The 18,112-nt window shown below is 38.4% G+C and overlaps 1 long non-coding RNA gene across 2 annotated transcripts; it reads right to left on the bottom strand.

Moving 5' to 3' along the window:
• Positions 1-761: 761 nt before the first annotated feature.
• On the bottom strand, positions 762-6,295 carry LOC137043520 (uncharacterized). 2 transcript variants are annotated; one of them, XR_010898509.1, is made up of 4 exons: positions 5,879-6,295; positions 5,268-5,325; positions 4,776-4,851; positions 762-1,021 (listed from the first exon to the last, which is right to left on the bottom strand). It is a non-coding gene; the product is annotated as an uncharacterized lncRNA (long non-coding RNA). The 2 variants fall into 2 exon arrangements; XR_010898508.1 differs by having other exon boundaries at positions 5,287-5,325.
• Between the last annotated feature and the right edge of the window lie 11,817 nt (positions 6,296-18,112).

Raw genomic sequence — 18,112 nt, 5'->3', positions numbered from 1 at the left:
ATTCCGGCAGCTGGGGCGCCAGAAAAAAACTGTAAAATAACAGAAAATAACCAACCCGTAAAAAAACGGAAATATTCCGGCAGCTGGGGCGCCAGAAAAAAACTGTAAAATAACAGAAAATAACCAACACGTAAAAAAACGGAAATATTCCGGCAGCTGGGGCGCCAGAAAAAAAACTGTAAAATAACAGAAAATAACCAACACGTAAAAAAACGGAAATATTCCGGCAGCTGGGGCGCCAGAAAAAAACTGTAAAATAACCAACACGTAAAATTACAGTAATTTTCCATAGTTCAAAATACAGGTTTTATCTGTCATTTATATGAGTTTCTATATTTAAACAAGAAAATTATGTAAAAAAATAAGGATTACAAATTGTGGAAAATTATGTAAAAACTATGAAATTACCAATTAGATTGAACATTGCTACAACTCAAATAACCACCCTAGAGTGCAAAAGATTGTTTTTGTAGTTTTTATTTAAAAAATTTAACTTTAAAGTTGTTTTAAAATAGTAATGTGATCACAATATAGTTTGTTCATAATGACCACAATATACCTATATAAAAAGTTATATCATAACTGCAAAAATATTAAAAAAAACAAAGCAGCATACCAATAATAAAATTAGTTCATGACTTCAACACTTTAACAATATAACAATTAGTTCATAACTACAACAATACAATTTTTTTTATAATAACTGCAACAATGTAAGATATTGTACAATAGCAATTTGTTATACACATATATGGCGAAAAAGTGGATTTGTCTCATCAACAGATGAGTCATGAAAATAAAATATTTAAATCACGAAAACAAAGTCTGTAACACTCAAGAATTTCTCTATGGTAATAAAGAGAGATTTGACACGCTTACGAAAGTTTTTACTCCATCCATCCATAATCCACAATTTTGCTCATCAACGAAAGAACCTTTAGACTGACTGCCAGTTCCTTTCTTGGCGTGTTCTTCTATCTCGACTTTTGATCCCGTCTCGGGGTTTATCTTGAAAAGGCATCTGTGAGAGAGAAAAGAAACCTCAGTAATAAATCATTGAGTCTAAGTGAGGATGCGCATGTGAGTGTATGTGAGGATGCGCGAGTCTAAGTGAGGATGCGCATGTGAGTGTATGTGAGGATGCGCGAGTCTAAGTGAGGATGCGCATGTGAGTGTATGTGAGGATGCGGGTGAGTGTATGTGAGGATGCGCGTGTGAGTGTATGTGAGGATGTGCGTGAGTGTAAGTGAGGATGCGCGTGAGTGTATGTGAGGATGCGCGTGAGTGTATGTGAGGATGCGGGTGAGTGTAAGTGAGGATGCGCGTGAGTGTATGTGAGGATGCGCGTGAGTGTATGTGAGGATGCGCGTGAGTAAGTGAGGATGCGTATGAGTGTAAGTGAGGATGCGCGAGTCTAAGTGAGGATGCGCGTGTGAGTGTATGTGAGGATGCGCGTGAGTGTAAGTGAGGATGCGTATGAGTGTAAGTGAGGATGCGCGAGTCTAAGTGAGGATGCGCGTGTGAGTGTATGTGAGGATGCGGGTGAGTGTATGTGAGGATGCGCGTGTGAGTGTATGTGAGGATGCGCGTGTGAGTGTATGTGAGGATGCGCGTGAGTGTAAGTGAGGATGCGTATGAGTGTAAGTGAGGATGCGCGTGAGTGTATGTGAGGATGCGCGTGAGTGTATGTGAGGATGTGCGTGAGTGTATGTGAGGATGCACGTGAGTGTATGTGAGGATGCGGGTGAGTCTAAGTGAGGATGCGCGTGAGTGTAAGTGAGGATGCGCGTGAGTGTAAGTGAGGATGCGCGTGAGTAAGTGAGGATGCGTATGAGTGTAAGTGAGGATGCGCGAGTCTAAGTGAGGATGCGCGTGTGAGTGTTTGTGAGGATGCGCGAGTCTAAGTGAGGATGCGCATGTGAGTGTATGTGAGGATGCGCGTGAGTTTAAGTGAGGATGCGTATGAGTGTAAGTGAGGATGCGCGAGTCTAAGTGAGGATGCGCATGTGAGTGTATGTGAGGATGCGCGTATGAGTGTATGTGAGGATGCGCGAGTCTAAGTGAGGATGCGCATGTGAGTGTATGTGAGGATGCGGGTGAGTGTATGTGAGGATGCGCGTGAGTGTAAGTGAGGATGCGCGAGTCTAAGTGAGGATGCGCGTGAGTGTATGTGAGGATGCGCGAGTCTAAGTGAGGATGCGCATGTGAGTGTATGTGAGGATGCGGGTGAGTGTATGTGAGGATGCGCGTGAGTGTAAGTGAGGATGCGCATGTGAGTGTATGTGAGGATGCGGGTGAGTGTATGTGAGGATGCGCGTGAGTGTAAGTGAGGATGCGCGAGTCTAAGTGAGGATGCGCATGTGAGTGTATGTGAGGATGCGCGTGTGAGTGTATGTGAGGATGCACGTGAGTGTAAGTGAGGATGCGCGTGTGAGTGTATGTGAGGATGCACGTGAGTGTAAGTGAGGATGCGTATGAGTGTAAGTGAGGATGCGTATGAGTGTAAGTGAGGATGCGCGAGTCTAAGTGAGGATGCGCGTGTGAGTGTATGTGAGGATGCGCGAGTCTAAGTGAGGATGCGCATGTGAGTGTATGTGAGGATGCGCGTGTGAGTGTATGTGAGGATGCGCGTGAGTGTAAGTGAGGATGCGCGTGAGTGTAAGTGAGGATGCGTGAGTGTAAGTGAGGATGCGTGAGTCTAAGTGAGGATGCGCACATGAGTCTAAGTGAGGATGCGCACGTGAGTCTAAGTGAGGATGCGCGTGAGTCTAAGTGAGGATGCGCGTGAGTCTAAGTGAGGATGCGCGTGAGTCTAAGTGAGGATGCGCGTGAGTCTAAGTGAGGATGCGCGTGAGTCTAAGTGAGGATGCGCGTGAGTCTAAGTGAGGATGCGCGTGAGTGTAAGTGAGGATGCGCGTGAGTCTAAGTGAGGATGCGCGTGAGTGTAAGTGAGGATGCGCGTGAGTGTAAGTGAGGATGCGCGTGAGTCTAAGTGAGGATGCGCGTGAGTGTAAGTGAGGATGCGCGTGAGTGTAAGTAAGGATGCGCGTGAGTGTATGTGAGGATGCGCGTGTGAGTGTATGTGAGGATGCGCGTGAGTGTAAGTGAGGATGCGCGTGAGTGTAAGTGAGGATGCGCGTGAGTGTAAGTGAGGATGCGCACATGAGTCTAAGTGAGGATGCGCACGTGTGTCTAAGTGAGGATGCGCGTGAGTGTAAGTGAGGATGCGCGTGAGTCTAAGTGAGGATGCGCGTGAGTCTAAGTGAGGATGCGCGTGAGTCTAAGTGAGGATGCGCGTGAGTGTAAGTGAGGATGCGCGTGAGTCTAAGTGAGGATGCGCGTGAGTGTAAGTGAGGATGCGCGTGAGTGTAAGTGAGGATGCGCGTGAGTGTAAGTGAGGATGCGCGTGAGTGTAAGTGAGGATGCGCGTGAGTGTAAGTGAGGATGCGCGTGTGAGTGTAAGTGAGGATGCGCGTGTGAGTGTATGTGAGGATGCGCGCGTGAGTGTATGTGAGGATGCGCGTGAGTGTAAGTGAGGATGCGCGTGAGTGTAAGTGAGGATGCGCGTGAGTGTAAGTGAGGATGCGCGTGAGTGTAAGTGAGGATGCGCGTGAGTGTAAGTGAGGATGCGTGAGTCTAAGTGAGGATGCGCACGTGAGTCTAAGTGAGGATGCGCACGTGAGTCTAAGTGAGGATGCGCGTGAGTGTAAGTGAGGATGCGCGTGAGTGTATGTGAGGATGCGCATGTGAGTGTATGTGAGGATGCGCGTGAGTGTAAGTGAGGATGCGCGTGAGTAAGTGAGGATGCGCGTGTGAGTGTATGTGAGGATGCGCGTGTGAGTGTATGTGAGGATGCGTATGAGTGTAAGTGAGGATGCGCGTGTGAGTGTATGTGAGGATGCGCGTGTGAGTGTATGTGAGGATGCCCGTGTGAGTGTATGTGAGGATGCGCGTGTGAGTGTTTGTGAGGATGCGCGTGTGAGTGTTTGTGAGGATGCGCGTGTGAGTGTATGTGAGGATGCGCATGTGAGTGTTTGTGAGGTGCGCGTGTGAGTGTATGTGAGGATGCGCATGTGAGTGTTTGTGAGGATGCGCGTGAGTGTATGTGAGGATACGCGTGTGAGTGTATGTGAGGATACGCGTGTGAGTGTTTGTCAGGATGCGCGTGAGAGTGTATGTGAGGATGCACGTGTGAGTGTATGTGAGGATGCGCGTGAGAGTGTATGTGAGGATGCGCGTGTGAGTGTATGTGAGGATGGCCGTGTGAGTGTATGTGAGGATGCGCGTGTGAGTGTTTGTCAGGATGCGCGTGTTTGTGAGGATACGCGTGTGAGTGTTTGTCAGGATGCGCGTGAGAGTGTATGTGAGGATGGCCGTGTGAGTGTATGTGAGGATGCGCGTGAGGGTATGTGAGGATGCGCGTGAGTGTATGTGAGGATGCGCGTGTTTGTCAGGATGCGCGTGTTTGTGAGGATGGCCGTGTGAGTGTATATGAGGATGCTCGTGTGAGTGTATGTGAGGATACGCGTGTGAGTGTTTGTCAGGATGCGCGTGTTTGTGAGGATGCGCGTGTGAGTGTTTGTGAGGATACGCGTGTGAGTGTTTGTCAGGATGCGCGTGTTTGTGAGGATGCGCGTGAGTGTAAGTGAGGATGCGGACCCTACAAATTCTTTACATATAAATGCAATGAATGTAAATTGTATAAATTAATACAATAAATGTATTATGACATCATAATTTCCCAAAAATTACTATATAGTACACCATGTACTCACCAGAAAGGGACATTCTATCAAGAATGCCACAGGCTGCATTTGAGTTGCTTGAAGGGCTATCAGACATCACTTTGACCTTAATAAAGCACATAATACAAGACTCATGTTGAGTAATATATTTTGCAAGAGTAATACACATCCGGTAAAAATCATATAAACAAAGAATTGATTGCTTAATTTATTGCTTATTTTCTTATTAAGGGTTAGTTAATACAAAAATTCAGTCATTAATTATTCCTGAACACAAAGGAAGATATTTTAAGAATATTTGTAACCAAGCAGATCCATGCAGCCATAGTATTTTTTCAGAGACTTATTGATGAAGATGACTGCCTACGCGCTGTAATTTCTGAAGCATGACATGCAACATGCATATAAGTTAGGTAATGTGGCTCATTTCTGTGTAGTGCTTGATGTTAACGTTACATAACCTTTTAGAGTTTTCACTGAAACACTACAACTATTACAAGTGTAATCTGCAAACATATTTACATGGTGCAACAACGATCACCTTTCTTCCTGATCTTGACTCTGGCAGCTCTCAACTTATCTGCAGGGAGAGACAAAAACAAGCGTGTAACGTTAAGTGTATGGGACATGTCGACGAAACAGCGAGATTTTTTCCGTTGACGGCTTTTTGTCAAATAATTTTTCCCTTAGGTGAAAAACTGCATTTTTGAGCTTAGACGACGTCTACAACTGACTACTTGTAAGTTATATAGTCGGATGTATGCGTCGTCTAAGCTTAAAAAATGCCGTTTTTCACCTGAGGTAAACTTATTGCCAAACAGCCGTCGACGGAAAAAAAAAAAAAAATCGCCCTATTTCGTCGACGGCATTTTTGAGCTTTTAGACGACGGACAAATAGCATTTGGTAACAAAATGCAACAGAAAGCTAAAACTAAAACTATAAAGTAAGTTAAGATACAAAAATAACGTTACACGGTACCATCACCTGAAGCCTTAACATTATAAAGTTTAAACATTATAAAGAATTTAAATCATTACGTTAACGGGCTGAGCCCAAGTTTAATATAAACACAGTCAACACGATTCAAAGCGGTAAAACATTTTTTTTTTAAATTAAAATACATGCACTTTACCTGTTTATTTGCGCCTCACATCATCCAAGATTGACGGGCCACGGCAAAGCTGAAGGTCAAGTGAATCCTGTCGCACGCGCAGTTGCCCCACTGTGTGCTTAGAAGGGAATGTATCCTTGCGCCAAGGCGGGAATTCCTTCGGTTCGAATATTTAAAATCTTTATGACTGTCATTTAAATATCATCGTACTTAAAGTAAGAAAGTGTTATTATATTATTTTATTTTACGATATTATGAAAATAAATGCGTAATAAAACACCAAACGCAGCAGACATAGGCTTACTTTTGACAAGCGGAACAAGATGTGATCAGTTGCAGTAGTGATGGAAGTCTGTTAACTTCAAAGACTGATTTACCCGATTTACCAGCTCTTTTACGCAAACACGAAATGACGTGCATACACACATTATTATATTATTAAATAATCTTATAATTATTTAAAAAGCAAATAATTAAACTAAAAGACAAATTCCATAAACCTTTTTTTTCATTTCTATAAAAGGTAGGCTACATATATACTCATCTATTAATTAATGTTATGTAAATATACATTATTTTTGAATGTATTAAAATGTGTTTTATTAATTATAAAATATTATACAAATATTAAACTATATAATATAAAAATATTATTTCTGAAGTGTTGATACATTTGCATATGTAGGCCAATTCCAGTGTTTATGTGAAAAACTAAATATATAATTATATATATATATATATATATATATATATATATATATATATATATATATATATATATATATATATATATATATATATATATATATATATATATATATATATATATATATATATATATATATATATATATATATATATATATATATATATATATAATATTTCTATACATTAATTTCCTTTTTTCTATTTTTACAGAAAAAAATCTGTAAAATATAAATCAAATTTATGTAAAAATACAGACATTTCCTCTTAAAAAACGGAAATTTGATGTAATACCAAAATACAAGCAATTTCGGTAAATTTAATAGTCAAAATATAAATTACAGCAAATATCTGTAAAACAACAGGCATTTCACTGTATGAAAAAAACAGGAAAATTCTGTAAAAAAACAGACTATTACTGTAAAATTACGTTTTTTTACAGTATACATTAATTTCCTTTTTTCTATTTTTACAGAAAAAAATCTGTAAAATATTAATCAAACTTATGTAAAAATACAGAAATTTTCTCTTAAAAAACGGAAATTTGATGTAATACCAAAATACAAGGAATTCCCGTAAATTTAATAGTCAGAATATAAATTACAGCAAATATCTGTAAAACAACAGGCATTTCACTGTATAATGAAAAAACAGGAAAATTCTGTAAAAAAAATACAGACTATTACCGTAAAATTACGTTTTTTTTACAGTATACATTAATTTCCTGTTTTCTATTTTTACAGAAAAAATCTGTAAAATATTAATCAAACTTATGTAAAAATACAGAAATTTCCTCTTAAAAAACAGAAATTTGATGTAATACCAAAATACAAGGAATTCCCGTAAATTTTATAGTCAAAATATAAATTACAACAAATATCTGTAAAACAACAGGCATTTCACTGTATAATGAAAAAACAGGAAAATTCTGTAAAAAAAATACAGACTATTACCGTAAAATTACGTGTTTTTTTTACAGTGCATGTAAGGGCCCTGTTCATGCTGGACAGACATTGAATTTTGTGCCTGTTAAGAGGCAAAAAGACACCCTTTACGTTTATGCCCCCAAAGCTGCCGTTTTAGCTGGGGGGTGGGGGGGTGTCAAGATTAGGATTGTTAGGGTGGATTGCCTACAGTGCTGCAGGGTTGCTGAAAGATTAAAGAAACATTATAAGAAAGATGTAGACACTACTTGCTTTGTTTAATTAAAGTATTCTTTATTTTACAAATGCCTCCTCATTGCTTCGTATCAAGGATATAACTCTAGTTAGCAAATAATTTGTAATAGAAATAATTTAATTACAAAATCTGGTTATGTTTACACTTAAAATGACAAAAACGTATACCATTAATTGTACCCACCCAGCATGAATACAATGTTGTTACCTGAGGGATAGAAAGAGAGAGAGGGGGGGGGGGAGAGAGAGAAAGAGATTAAGAAGAAAGCAAAGAAGAGAAGAGCCAAAGAATAAAAGAGACAGAGCAACAGTTACAATCATCTTTTTATCTATTGCTTGACCTGAAATCCTAATGTGAGACACTGAAAGTGACCAATCAGACCTTCCGCATTTCTTTGTCTTCAGGAATTCCAAATGGCTTGAAATGGGGGTTGAAACAGTGCACCAAATATCTTCAATTTCAAATATCAAATATCCCTGATTATTTTCAATCCTATAGGATTTTACAAAATACAGTATGGTAATTGTGGTGATTTCTGTGGCTGTGGCTCGTCGTACAGTGAGAGCGGTTCAGAGATATCATGAGATAACTTTGACAATGTCAAACATTTTGCATGAAAATCTCACAGTGTGTTTGCTGCTACGACCTACTTCTACTGACTAGCCAATAAAAATGCAACGTGAAATGGAGGATTAATCAGCGCAGCATGGAGCTAAAACTACTTAACTCAAGCATTTGCAAAATAGGCATGCCATGTTGGCCTCTTTTCCTCACCCATAACCGCATCCATATTCTCGTCTTTCGCTTTTTTCACTTCCTCTCTCATCTTGCTCTATTTGCTTACCACTAGCGCATACTGATTCTTCTATACTTACTTGCGTCGTAGCCTCAATAGGTGTCATCATCGTACAATCTACATACATGTTTTACCCAGGTTTATTTGATCCATTTCGTACAGTGTGATTTATAATTATCTTCTAGGATTGCTGAAATAGCAGGCATAAATAGTAGGCATAAAATAAAACTTATATGTATTCTTTAATTGAATTGTGCACAACCCTGCATATTTTAGACAGACACCGATATCCCCCTGTTAAATAAACACCAGGTTTCTGTTATTTTTTTTTTTACTTTTTCCAAGAACTTTTGCTCTAAAATTAGTGTTTTCCTCTTTGATTTCCTCCATTCTTCTCTTCTCTGTGGCCCTTTGATGAGAGGTCAGTGGTGAGGTGCTCGTAGATGTGCATAAGAGCTCTGGTGCTGAACATAATGGGCTGTTAATGGATAGACAGACGCACCTTCAGAAGCCCGAGGCATGGCGGCTCCACGCAAATCCCCTCGTATCAATCAGCGGGTGTTTGTGTTTTCCGTTTCATCTTTAATGAAGCTAAGCTGGAAGCCCTCATCGCTGCCGCCTCTTTAGCGCCGGTGCTGTCGTGTGACCCCAGAGGTCACCGTGGCGGTATAATGAGAGAGCGTCTACGATTAAAAGTCAGAGTAAAAGTACCTTAGTACTTTACTTCAACTGATCTGTCTTGATCAGACAATACACTCTGACTGACGTCTGGTGGTTTATATGCGGTACTGCAGGGGATCTGATGATTAAGTTAGATCTCAAACAATTTTTTTGAGAAAATTTTAATATTTCAATCAAACCTGAAGTTAAGACGCTAAAGTTCAGCTAAGTTTAACTGTCACTCTCACAATAAAATCTATTAAGTAAAATTAAAATGGAATGTTCAAGTATATGACTACACATTTATAATTTATAATCTCATCAGAAAAAATTACTAGACTGTAAAAAAAGTCACAGCCTGAAATTTACAGCCTGAAGTTATTTCAACTTAAATTATGTTAAACTGACTTAAAATGTTTTTATCTTTTATAACTTATAAAACAAAGTTTAACATTTCTTAACGTACACATGCTGTCATAACTTATTGAACATATAAGTGTAGAGTCAACCATTTGCAACAATGACCTAACAAACCAGCACGATATACACGGTACACTTTTTTGAAGTAAGTAAAAGTTTACTGCAGTACTTCTAAAGTATTTCTAAATTTCATTTAATTTAAAGATGCACTATGTAGTATTTTTAGGGGTGACTCTGAATAGTCGAAGATCCGATGCATCGATATACAGAGCCTGATTTGTCCACCGATCTCACGGTCGAATCTTCACGGGTGTTATGAAACGAGGATCATACCATTTTGGCAATACGGGGGTGCTCAATATTTTAAAGACGGCGCTGAGCTGAGCTGAGCATCGGTGTGCGACCCCTTTAAGGGCGCCGAGCTTCGCACCGCGCCTTTAAAATTAGAACACGTTCAATGAGTGTACACACACCGGCAACAGCATTCAGCGCCTGTCCGCGGCCACTCGGGAAGTTGTTTAAAATCCTGCCGCAACACGGAGCGCTTTCGTGCAGCTCATCTGTCAGTCAATTCAAAATTGAGCTCGCGTGTATATAATGTGCGAGTCAGGTGGCGGTGTGAGTGAGATCCTGAGGCGCGGGGCTGAGCTTCGTGTCCTTCACCCCCTTTAGGCACAATCAGCTTACGAACATGCTTGTAAACGTGTTCTTTTCCTCTCTAGGCAGGTTTTTTTTTTAGGTTTATTTATCAAAATGTTCTTTTATATATTTGTGTGATGTTCTGTATTCCGATCGCGGCGTAAACATGTTATGAGAGAACGGTTTATGAATGTTTATCCACCACATTACCTTTTAGGCTATTTAAACCTAAATAAGAAAGCCATTGTCAGTTCATCTGTCAGTTAGCAGGCAGTTTTGGTCGCTTTATTAAAAGTTGTTGCTGTGTTCAGTGTGTAAAGGAAAATAAAAATAGTTTTAACGTTACCCTTCTGCTGACAAGTGTCGTGCCCCTCCCAACCCATTCACACACACATAGATGATTCGACTATCGGTCAACCATAGAGAGATTCGACAATTCTGATTCGAATGTCTAAATCCTTAGTCGAGGACAGCCCTAATATATATATATATATATATATATATATATATATATATATATATATATATATATATATATATATATATATATATATATATATATATATATATATATATATATATGTATATATACAGTCTTGTTCAAAATAATAGCAGTACAATGTGACTAACCAGAATAATCAAGGTTTTTAGTATATTTTTTATTGCTACGTGGCAAACAAGTTACCAGTAGGTTCAGTAGATTCTCAGAAAACAAATGAGACCAATTGGGCAATTAGTTGAATTAGTTGAAAGGGGTGTGTTCAAAAAAATAGCAGTGTCTACCTTTGACTGTACAAACTCAAAACTATTTTGTACAAACATTTTTTTTTTCTGGGATTTAGCAATCCTGTGAATCACTAAACTAATATTTAGTTGTATGACCACAGTTTTTTTAAACTTCTTGACATCTGTGTGGCATGGAGTCAACCAACTTGTGGCACCTCTCAGCTGTTATTCCACTCCATGATTCTTTAACAACATTCCACAATTCATTCACATTTCTTGGTTTTGCTTCAGAAACAGCATTTTTGATATCACCCCACAAGTTCTCCATTGGATTAAGGTCTGGAGATTGGGCTGGCCACTCCATAACATTAATTTTGTTGGTTTGGAACCAAGACTTTGCCCGTTTACTAGTGTGTTTTGGGTCATTGTCTTGTTGAAACAACCGTTTCAAGGGCATGTCCTCTTCAGCATAGGGCAACATGACCTCTTCAAGTATTTTAACATATGCAAAATTGATCCATGATCCCTGGTATGCGATAAATAGGCCCAACACCATAGTAGGAGAAACATGCCCATATCATGATGCTTGCACCTCCATGCTTCACTGTCTTCACTGTGTACTGTGGCTTGAATTCAGAGTTTGGGGGTCGTCTCACAAACTGCCTGTGGCCCTTGGACCCAAAAAGAACAATTTTACTCTCATCAGTCCACAAAATGTTCCTCCATTTCTCTTTAGGCCAGTTGATGTGTTCTTTGGCAAATTGTAACCTCTTCTGCACATGCCTTTTTTTAACAGAGGGACTTTGCGGGGGATTCTTGAAAATAGATTAGCTTCACACAGACGTCTTCTAACTGTCACAGTACTTACAGGTAACTCCAGACTGTCTTTGATCATCCTGGAGGTGATCATTGGCTGAGCCTTTGCCATTCTGGTTATTCTTCTATCCATTTTGATGGTTGTCTTCCGTTTTCTTCCACGTCTCTCTGGTTTTGCTCTCCATTTTAAGGCATTGGAGATCATTTTAGCTGAACAGCCTATCATTTTTTGCACCTCTTTATAGGTTTTCCCCTCTCTAATCAACTTTTTAATCAAAGTACGCTGTTCTTCTGAACAATGTCTTGAACGACCCATTTTCCTCAGCTTTCAAATGCATGTTCAACAAGTGTTGGCTTCATCCTTAAATAGGGGCCACCTGATTCACACCTGTTTCTTCACAAAATTGATGACCTCAGTGATTGAATGCCACACTGCTATTTTTTTGAACACACCCCTTTCAACTAATTGCCCAATTGCACAGCCTTAAGAGCGTGCATATCATGAATGCTGGGTCTCATTTGTTTTCTGAGAATCTACTGAACCTACTGGTAACTTGTTTGCCACGTAGCAATAAAAAAAATACGAAAAACCTTGATTATTCTGGTTAGTCACATTGTACTGCTATTATTTTGAACAAGACTGTATATATATATATATATATATATATATATATATATATATATATATATATATACTATCCAGTGGCCTTGCTCAGCTCTCTCAACACTCGGCCCTGCTTTGCTTCAGCAACGTTAATAATCACATTTATGAACTTGATTTTTTTCTGGGTCCTAAACCCATACTTTTCCACCGGCTGTGAGGTAAAGACCACATTGTCCCAAGATTCTGAGCTTAAAACTACGCCTGTTTTGAATAGGAACCCTCTAGCGGACAGAACAATGACATAGTGCAGCTTTAATGTGTTACTTGCCATTCCTTTGTAAGTGTTCGTGAAATTTTCTAGCAATTTCTGCACTGTAAAAAAAAAAATGGCTCCAATTGAACATTTTCTAGTGACTGATCACATTTAAATTGTTCAGTTGGCCGAATTGAAATTCTGTGAATTGATGCCATTTAATTCACAGAAATTCTATTCGTGCAACTGAAAAATGTAGATGTAATCAGTCACACACATTTTCGATTGGAGACCTTATTTTTTCTTATGTGTGAAAAAATTGTTTCTATCATTTTTTTTTTTATTGTAGACAAAATGGGGAAATACATTTTGACAAATAGTTTAGGACATTTTGAAATGTGCCTTGAAATAATAATTGAATCAATAAAATATTAAAATATTTTTTAATAGTTATACTCAGGGTTATATATTTATTCCATTTTCATTTAATTACTTAAACTTATTTATTTTAGATTCAACTTTAAGTTTTTAATATAATATTTCTATATTAATCTCAGGTTTATTTCAGAACTATTTTAAATAGAATTAGTTTTTAGTTTACTAAAACAGTCAACTGAACTGATTCAAAAATTGCCACGAATAATTTATTAGCAAATCAGTCTAAATTTGAATAATTTTTTGAACATTTTAATGAATGAAAACGGTGAAAAAGTCATAGAAATTAAAATTGGTTTAAAAGCTCTCATTGCGTCTGTTTCATAAATCACGCGGTGCATTTATCAATTCATTTGCATTTTTTATTGCCAGATGTGCTTGATCTTTTCTGACATTTGCTTTTTCAATTGTTTGAAATTCTTGCCTCAAGGCATTCGGATACTTTATTTGATGAAAAACACTCGGATGGTAGATGTTTGCTTGTCCTTGGCAAAACAGTCATTGACCGCAGTTACCTCTCCATGCTGCAATTTGGAACCAGGAACACGGCTCTGACAACAAACAGACGACTTGAATATTTTCTGACAAGAGTCTCTCTGAAATATGTTCTTGTCTTCTTGATGGCTGTCATGTGTTGTCCTTGTTCCTGCCAAACGTACGTCTCAAGACTGTTGCTCTCTCTCTCTGTCTGTCTCGCTCTCTGTCCCGTTTTAACTCAGCGGTGTTCGGCGGCTACAAAATCAAGGCTCTCCGGGCTTGTTGTAGGACTTTTTAGAAGTCATACGAGATTGTAGTGTCTCTTGAGGCCTACCAACATCAACGCTAAGCCCTCAGGTTCTTCATTCAAAGTCACATCAGTATCTCTGTGGGACCTGGAGGGAAAAAAAGTGAGAAGAAATACAAAGGAAAAAGCACAAGTCAGTCCATGAAAAAAAAAAAAATTCTCACTCTATGCAGAATTACAAACAAAATAAGATCAAACACTCTATAATATCTGAGGGTTTGGAACCAGACAGACGTGTTGAGACGCAACAATGAGCTGGACTGCACACCTCAGGATGCCTTTATGATGTTTATGTGAATGACCTATTCATGAAGTTTTACTTTGTTGACTTCAGGTTACCTCTTTTTCATTAACCACAACACTAAAGTGTATGACCTTTTACACCTGGTGTTAAGATGCATTTTGGTCAATCGGATCACAAGTGGACGATGTAATCATGTGGTTGAATGTGTTTAAACAGCCTCAAAATATAGCTGTATAAACATTAAAACTTTGCCTGCTGGAGACCCAAGATTGGTTTGAAGACGAAAAATATTCTAACATTCTAACATGCACTCACAGCGTTCGGCGTGGTCCTGCAGCTTTCAGAGCAGAAACTAATGCTGTTGCTCTTCTTATGTTTTTCCGTCCCCTCCAGACACAATCATATGTAAATTGCAGAAGCTTATTTTGTTTATTAGAATGAAAGTTCTGAAAAACAACCGCCAAGAGATCCTCCCCTCGAGAAAATCAGGATGAAAGTGGACAAAAAAGACAAATTAAAACACATGAATGTGTCTCTCTCGTCTACACTGTAAAATCCGACAATGATTAAAACTATCACATTTTAGTTAACATAATTATAAAAATCTAGTAATCTGTACTATTCACATTCTATAACTTTTTTTTTACTTAGAAACCCAAGTTAAGATTAATGGATTGGTTTGAGTGCCATTTTGTCAAGCAAAAAAAGTTTTTGAGGCGGGGCCATTCTTAGTCCTGAACTTCTGCAGTTATTTTTCTCTGTTCGCATTGAATGATTTCCCAAAGTTATCTTGAATGTTGAATTGTCAATACAAGTGAAAATTTGACAATTGGGAACATCACACACGCTGAATTCATAAATTGATGTTGCTTTTCCTAAAATGCTTTTGTTTTAACTCATCATTATGGTGATCAGTGTTCCCTTTGTTTGGGCACTTGAAAATTAATTTATATTATTGTAATTATCTTCCTATTGATGCAGCGATGCAACAAGAAATCACACTTATATGATTTCTAAGGAAGTAAAATACTTACACAGATGAGGCATAACATTATGACCTAATATTGTCCCATGTAAGAGACGCACACGCACCCGGCCATCCACGTGATGTAAAAGCAAACGTAATTCATCAGACAATGAGGCCACCATCTTTCATTGTTCTGTGGTCCAGTTCTGAAGGTAATGACCACTGCAGACTGCGAACCCTGACCCTCGTCTAGCCATCACAGTCTGGCCCTTGCCAAACTCAAATCTCATTAAGCAAGTTGGCCCATTTTTCCTGCTTCTAACACATCAATTTTGAGGACAAAATGCTTGCTGTCTAATATATCCGACCCACTAACAGGTGCTGTGATGAAGAGAAAATCAGTGTTATCCACTTTACGGTCATAACATAATGTTCTTTTAAAAGGCTGTTGCTAACACTTATGTCACAAACACATTGATAACCTTTTAATTGGGGTTAATTTAATTTTTATTTAATTTTAAAATTATTTAAATCTCTATATATCTCGCAATTGATAATGCTTGAGTCACACAAAGACTTCAACTTTGCAAATTTTAACAATTACATTTTATTTAAAGTAAATCAAGTACTTTCAGTTCTTTTCAATTCAGTTCATTTTTTAAAAAATGTATTTATGTATTTTTTTTTAAATTTTCTTTTTTTTTTTTAAATTTTATTATCTTTTTTTCTTTCTTTTTTTCTTGATATGCATATGAACAGACTTCCAAGGAAAACAAATAAGGGATTCAGATGGAGGTTCCATGTTTTGCTTGCATGTGTCTTTTTTCCCTATGTTCTTTTCTATTTATATGTTTTGTAAATCCCTGTAATGCCAAAAACAAAAAAAAGTACTTTCAGTTCTTTTAAGTTAGAAATCTTGTGTAAAGCCACATTTCCGCCACATCAACTTTCCCCAGAACTTACCGGTGGTAGCCTTCTCGGTGTGTTTTGACCGCAGGAACCAGGGTATAAATGAAGTTCCGAGTAAATATTTCCCCCTCCAAACGGCCCTGCCAGTTCCTGTTCAGGAACTTTTGAGGGCAGGACTTGGACGCTGAACATGCTGATTTGTTAAGCTCAAGCAGCATTATATTTCAACCAGCATTTTTTAAAAGTCTTTTGCACGGTTTGTTCTGCTTTCAGTAAATATCAGTCTTGCTCTCTCTCCCTGCATCCCAAATTGCATACTATCCATACTAAATAGTATTCGAAAATAGAATGAGTATGTCCCAAATCATAGTATGTTGAAAAGAGTATTCCAAAGATACCCAGATGGTTTACTATTTCCGGTCCGAATTCGAAGTATGAATTGATGGGCACTCCACGGCTGATATTGCCCACAACCCACTGCGAGGTGGACGGGAATTCGATTAGAACTACAAACGCGGAGAAAAAACTTTAAAAAACTACAAACATGGTGGATGTGCGAGTCCGGTGGTTAAATAGAGAAGTTTAGATAAAGGGGTTTGAGTGACCAACTATCAATATTTAACCTGACAAAAATATATGTATTCAGTGTTGTCCACATTATATTTCACCTGCAGCAGCATTGTGAACTTTTGTAATGACACGTTTGGCCATTAACTTTTAAATGCATCATTATATTTAAACTGCAAACACGTGAGGAGATTCTCTGCATTAAAGACCCACAAATGGCAGATCAACCTGCGGCTACATTTATCTCCAAAACAGTAGGAAATTAATCTGAATGTGGAGGATTTGAACTGTGACGAATCTGACGATGATTGACATGGCAGGGATGCACGTAACTAAGCGACAGAGTCCGTTAAAGATGGCGAAGTAGTATGTCCTGAAGCTTGCATACTTTTCTGCTACACACTCAGAAAAGTATATACTTTTTCTTCACAAAAAGAGTAGGACGAAGTATAAGTAGGCGAATTGGGACGCAGCATCTGTCTGTCTGATGATGCACTTCTCTCAGCCATCGCACGCTCAATGTCCATAATAGCTGATAATAACATACATTGTTATTTTAAATCTAGTGTTTCAAGCTGTAACAACAACGACTCATGAGTTTAATGTCTCGGGGAATAATTAACTCAAAAGGGATTTAATATTCAATATTCATGAATTTATGAATATGATTTGCCAGTTGTTCATTACGTATTAAAATTTTCCGATAGGGAAAATTGTTTAATTAAATACAAGTAACCCTTTATGAAATTGCTTGAAATTATCCTACTAAGTTTGTCCTGCAAATTAGTTATAGACTTTCCAAATCAATTCTCAATAATGGATTACTGCTTTACGAGCGCATGAGAAACATTAACTTTACTGATCAGGATAAGTTCAATATTTCAAATGGTCATACAGTTTACTTTACTAACATAGTAGCATAAGCAGTTAGGTAACGTTTAGATCGCAAGTTTCATTGACTTTGTGTATGTGGCAGAATAACAGACTCAACTCATTAAATGTCTTTCGGAGGTTTAATAAACACAGACTAAAAATAACACTACAATTCACACAGAAAGTACATACTAAATATGCATCAAGAGAGTAGAAGTATAGATATTAACGAAAGAATACATAAAAGAGAATAATGAATAGACTGAAGTTAGAGAGAGATAAAAGAGAGAGAGAGAGACAAAGAGAGTGAGGGGGAGAGAGAGACAAAGAGAGTGGGGGGGGGTAAGCAAGGCATGCTTTCCTTCAGTTCAACCAAATACGACCTTCACGGAGTTAATTTATCCCAACGGGAGAATAACACACCCTCTTTACAGCAGTAAGAAATAGAATACTTGCATTCTTTTTGGTTTCGTTTTGGCTTCTCGCTTGTGTGCGTATGTGTCTCTGCGTGTTCAAATGTCCTGCATGTCCGGCGGTCCTTTCCGAGGTTGGGAGGGAAGCGGCTGTTTGCTTTAGCGATGCTTCGTGTTCTTGAAGATCGGATTGTAGAAGAGAAGATTTTTGGAAGAGATGAGGCCTGCTTGGAGGGCCTGCATTGGTGGCATGGCTTGAGTGCCA

Source organism: Pseudorasbora parva, chromosome 16 (assembly GCF_024679245.1).
Source record: "Pseudorasbora parva isolate DD20220531a chromosome 16, ASM2467924v1, whole genome shotgun sequence".
NCBI lineage: Eukaryota > Metazoa > Chordata > Actinopteri > Cypriniformes > Gobionidae > Pseudorasbora > Pseudorasbora parva.
The sequence above is the reverse complement of the archived record's forward strand: the minus strand, read 5'-3'. Positions and strand labels throughout refer to the sequence as shown.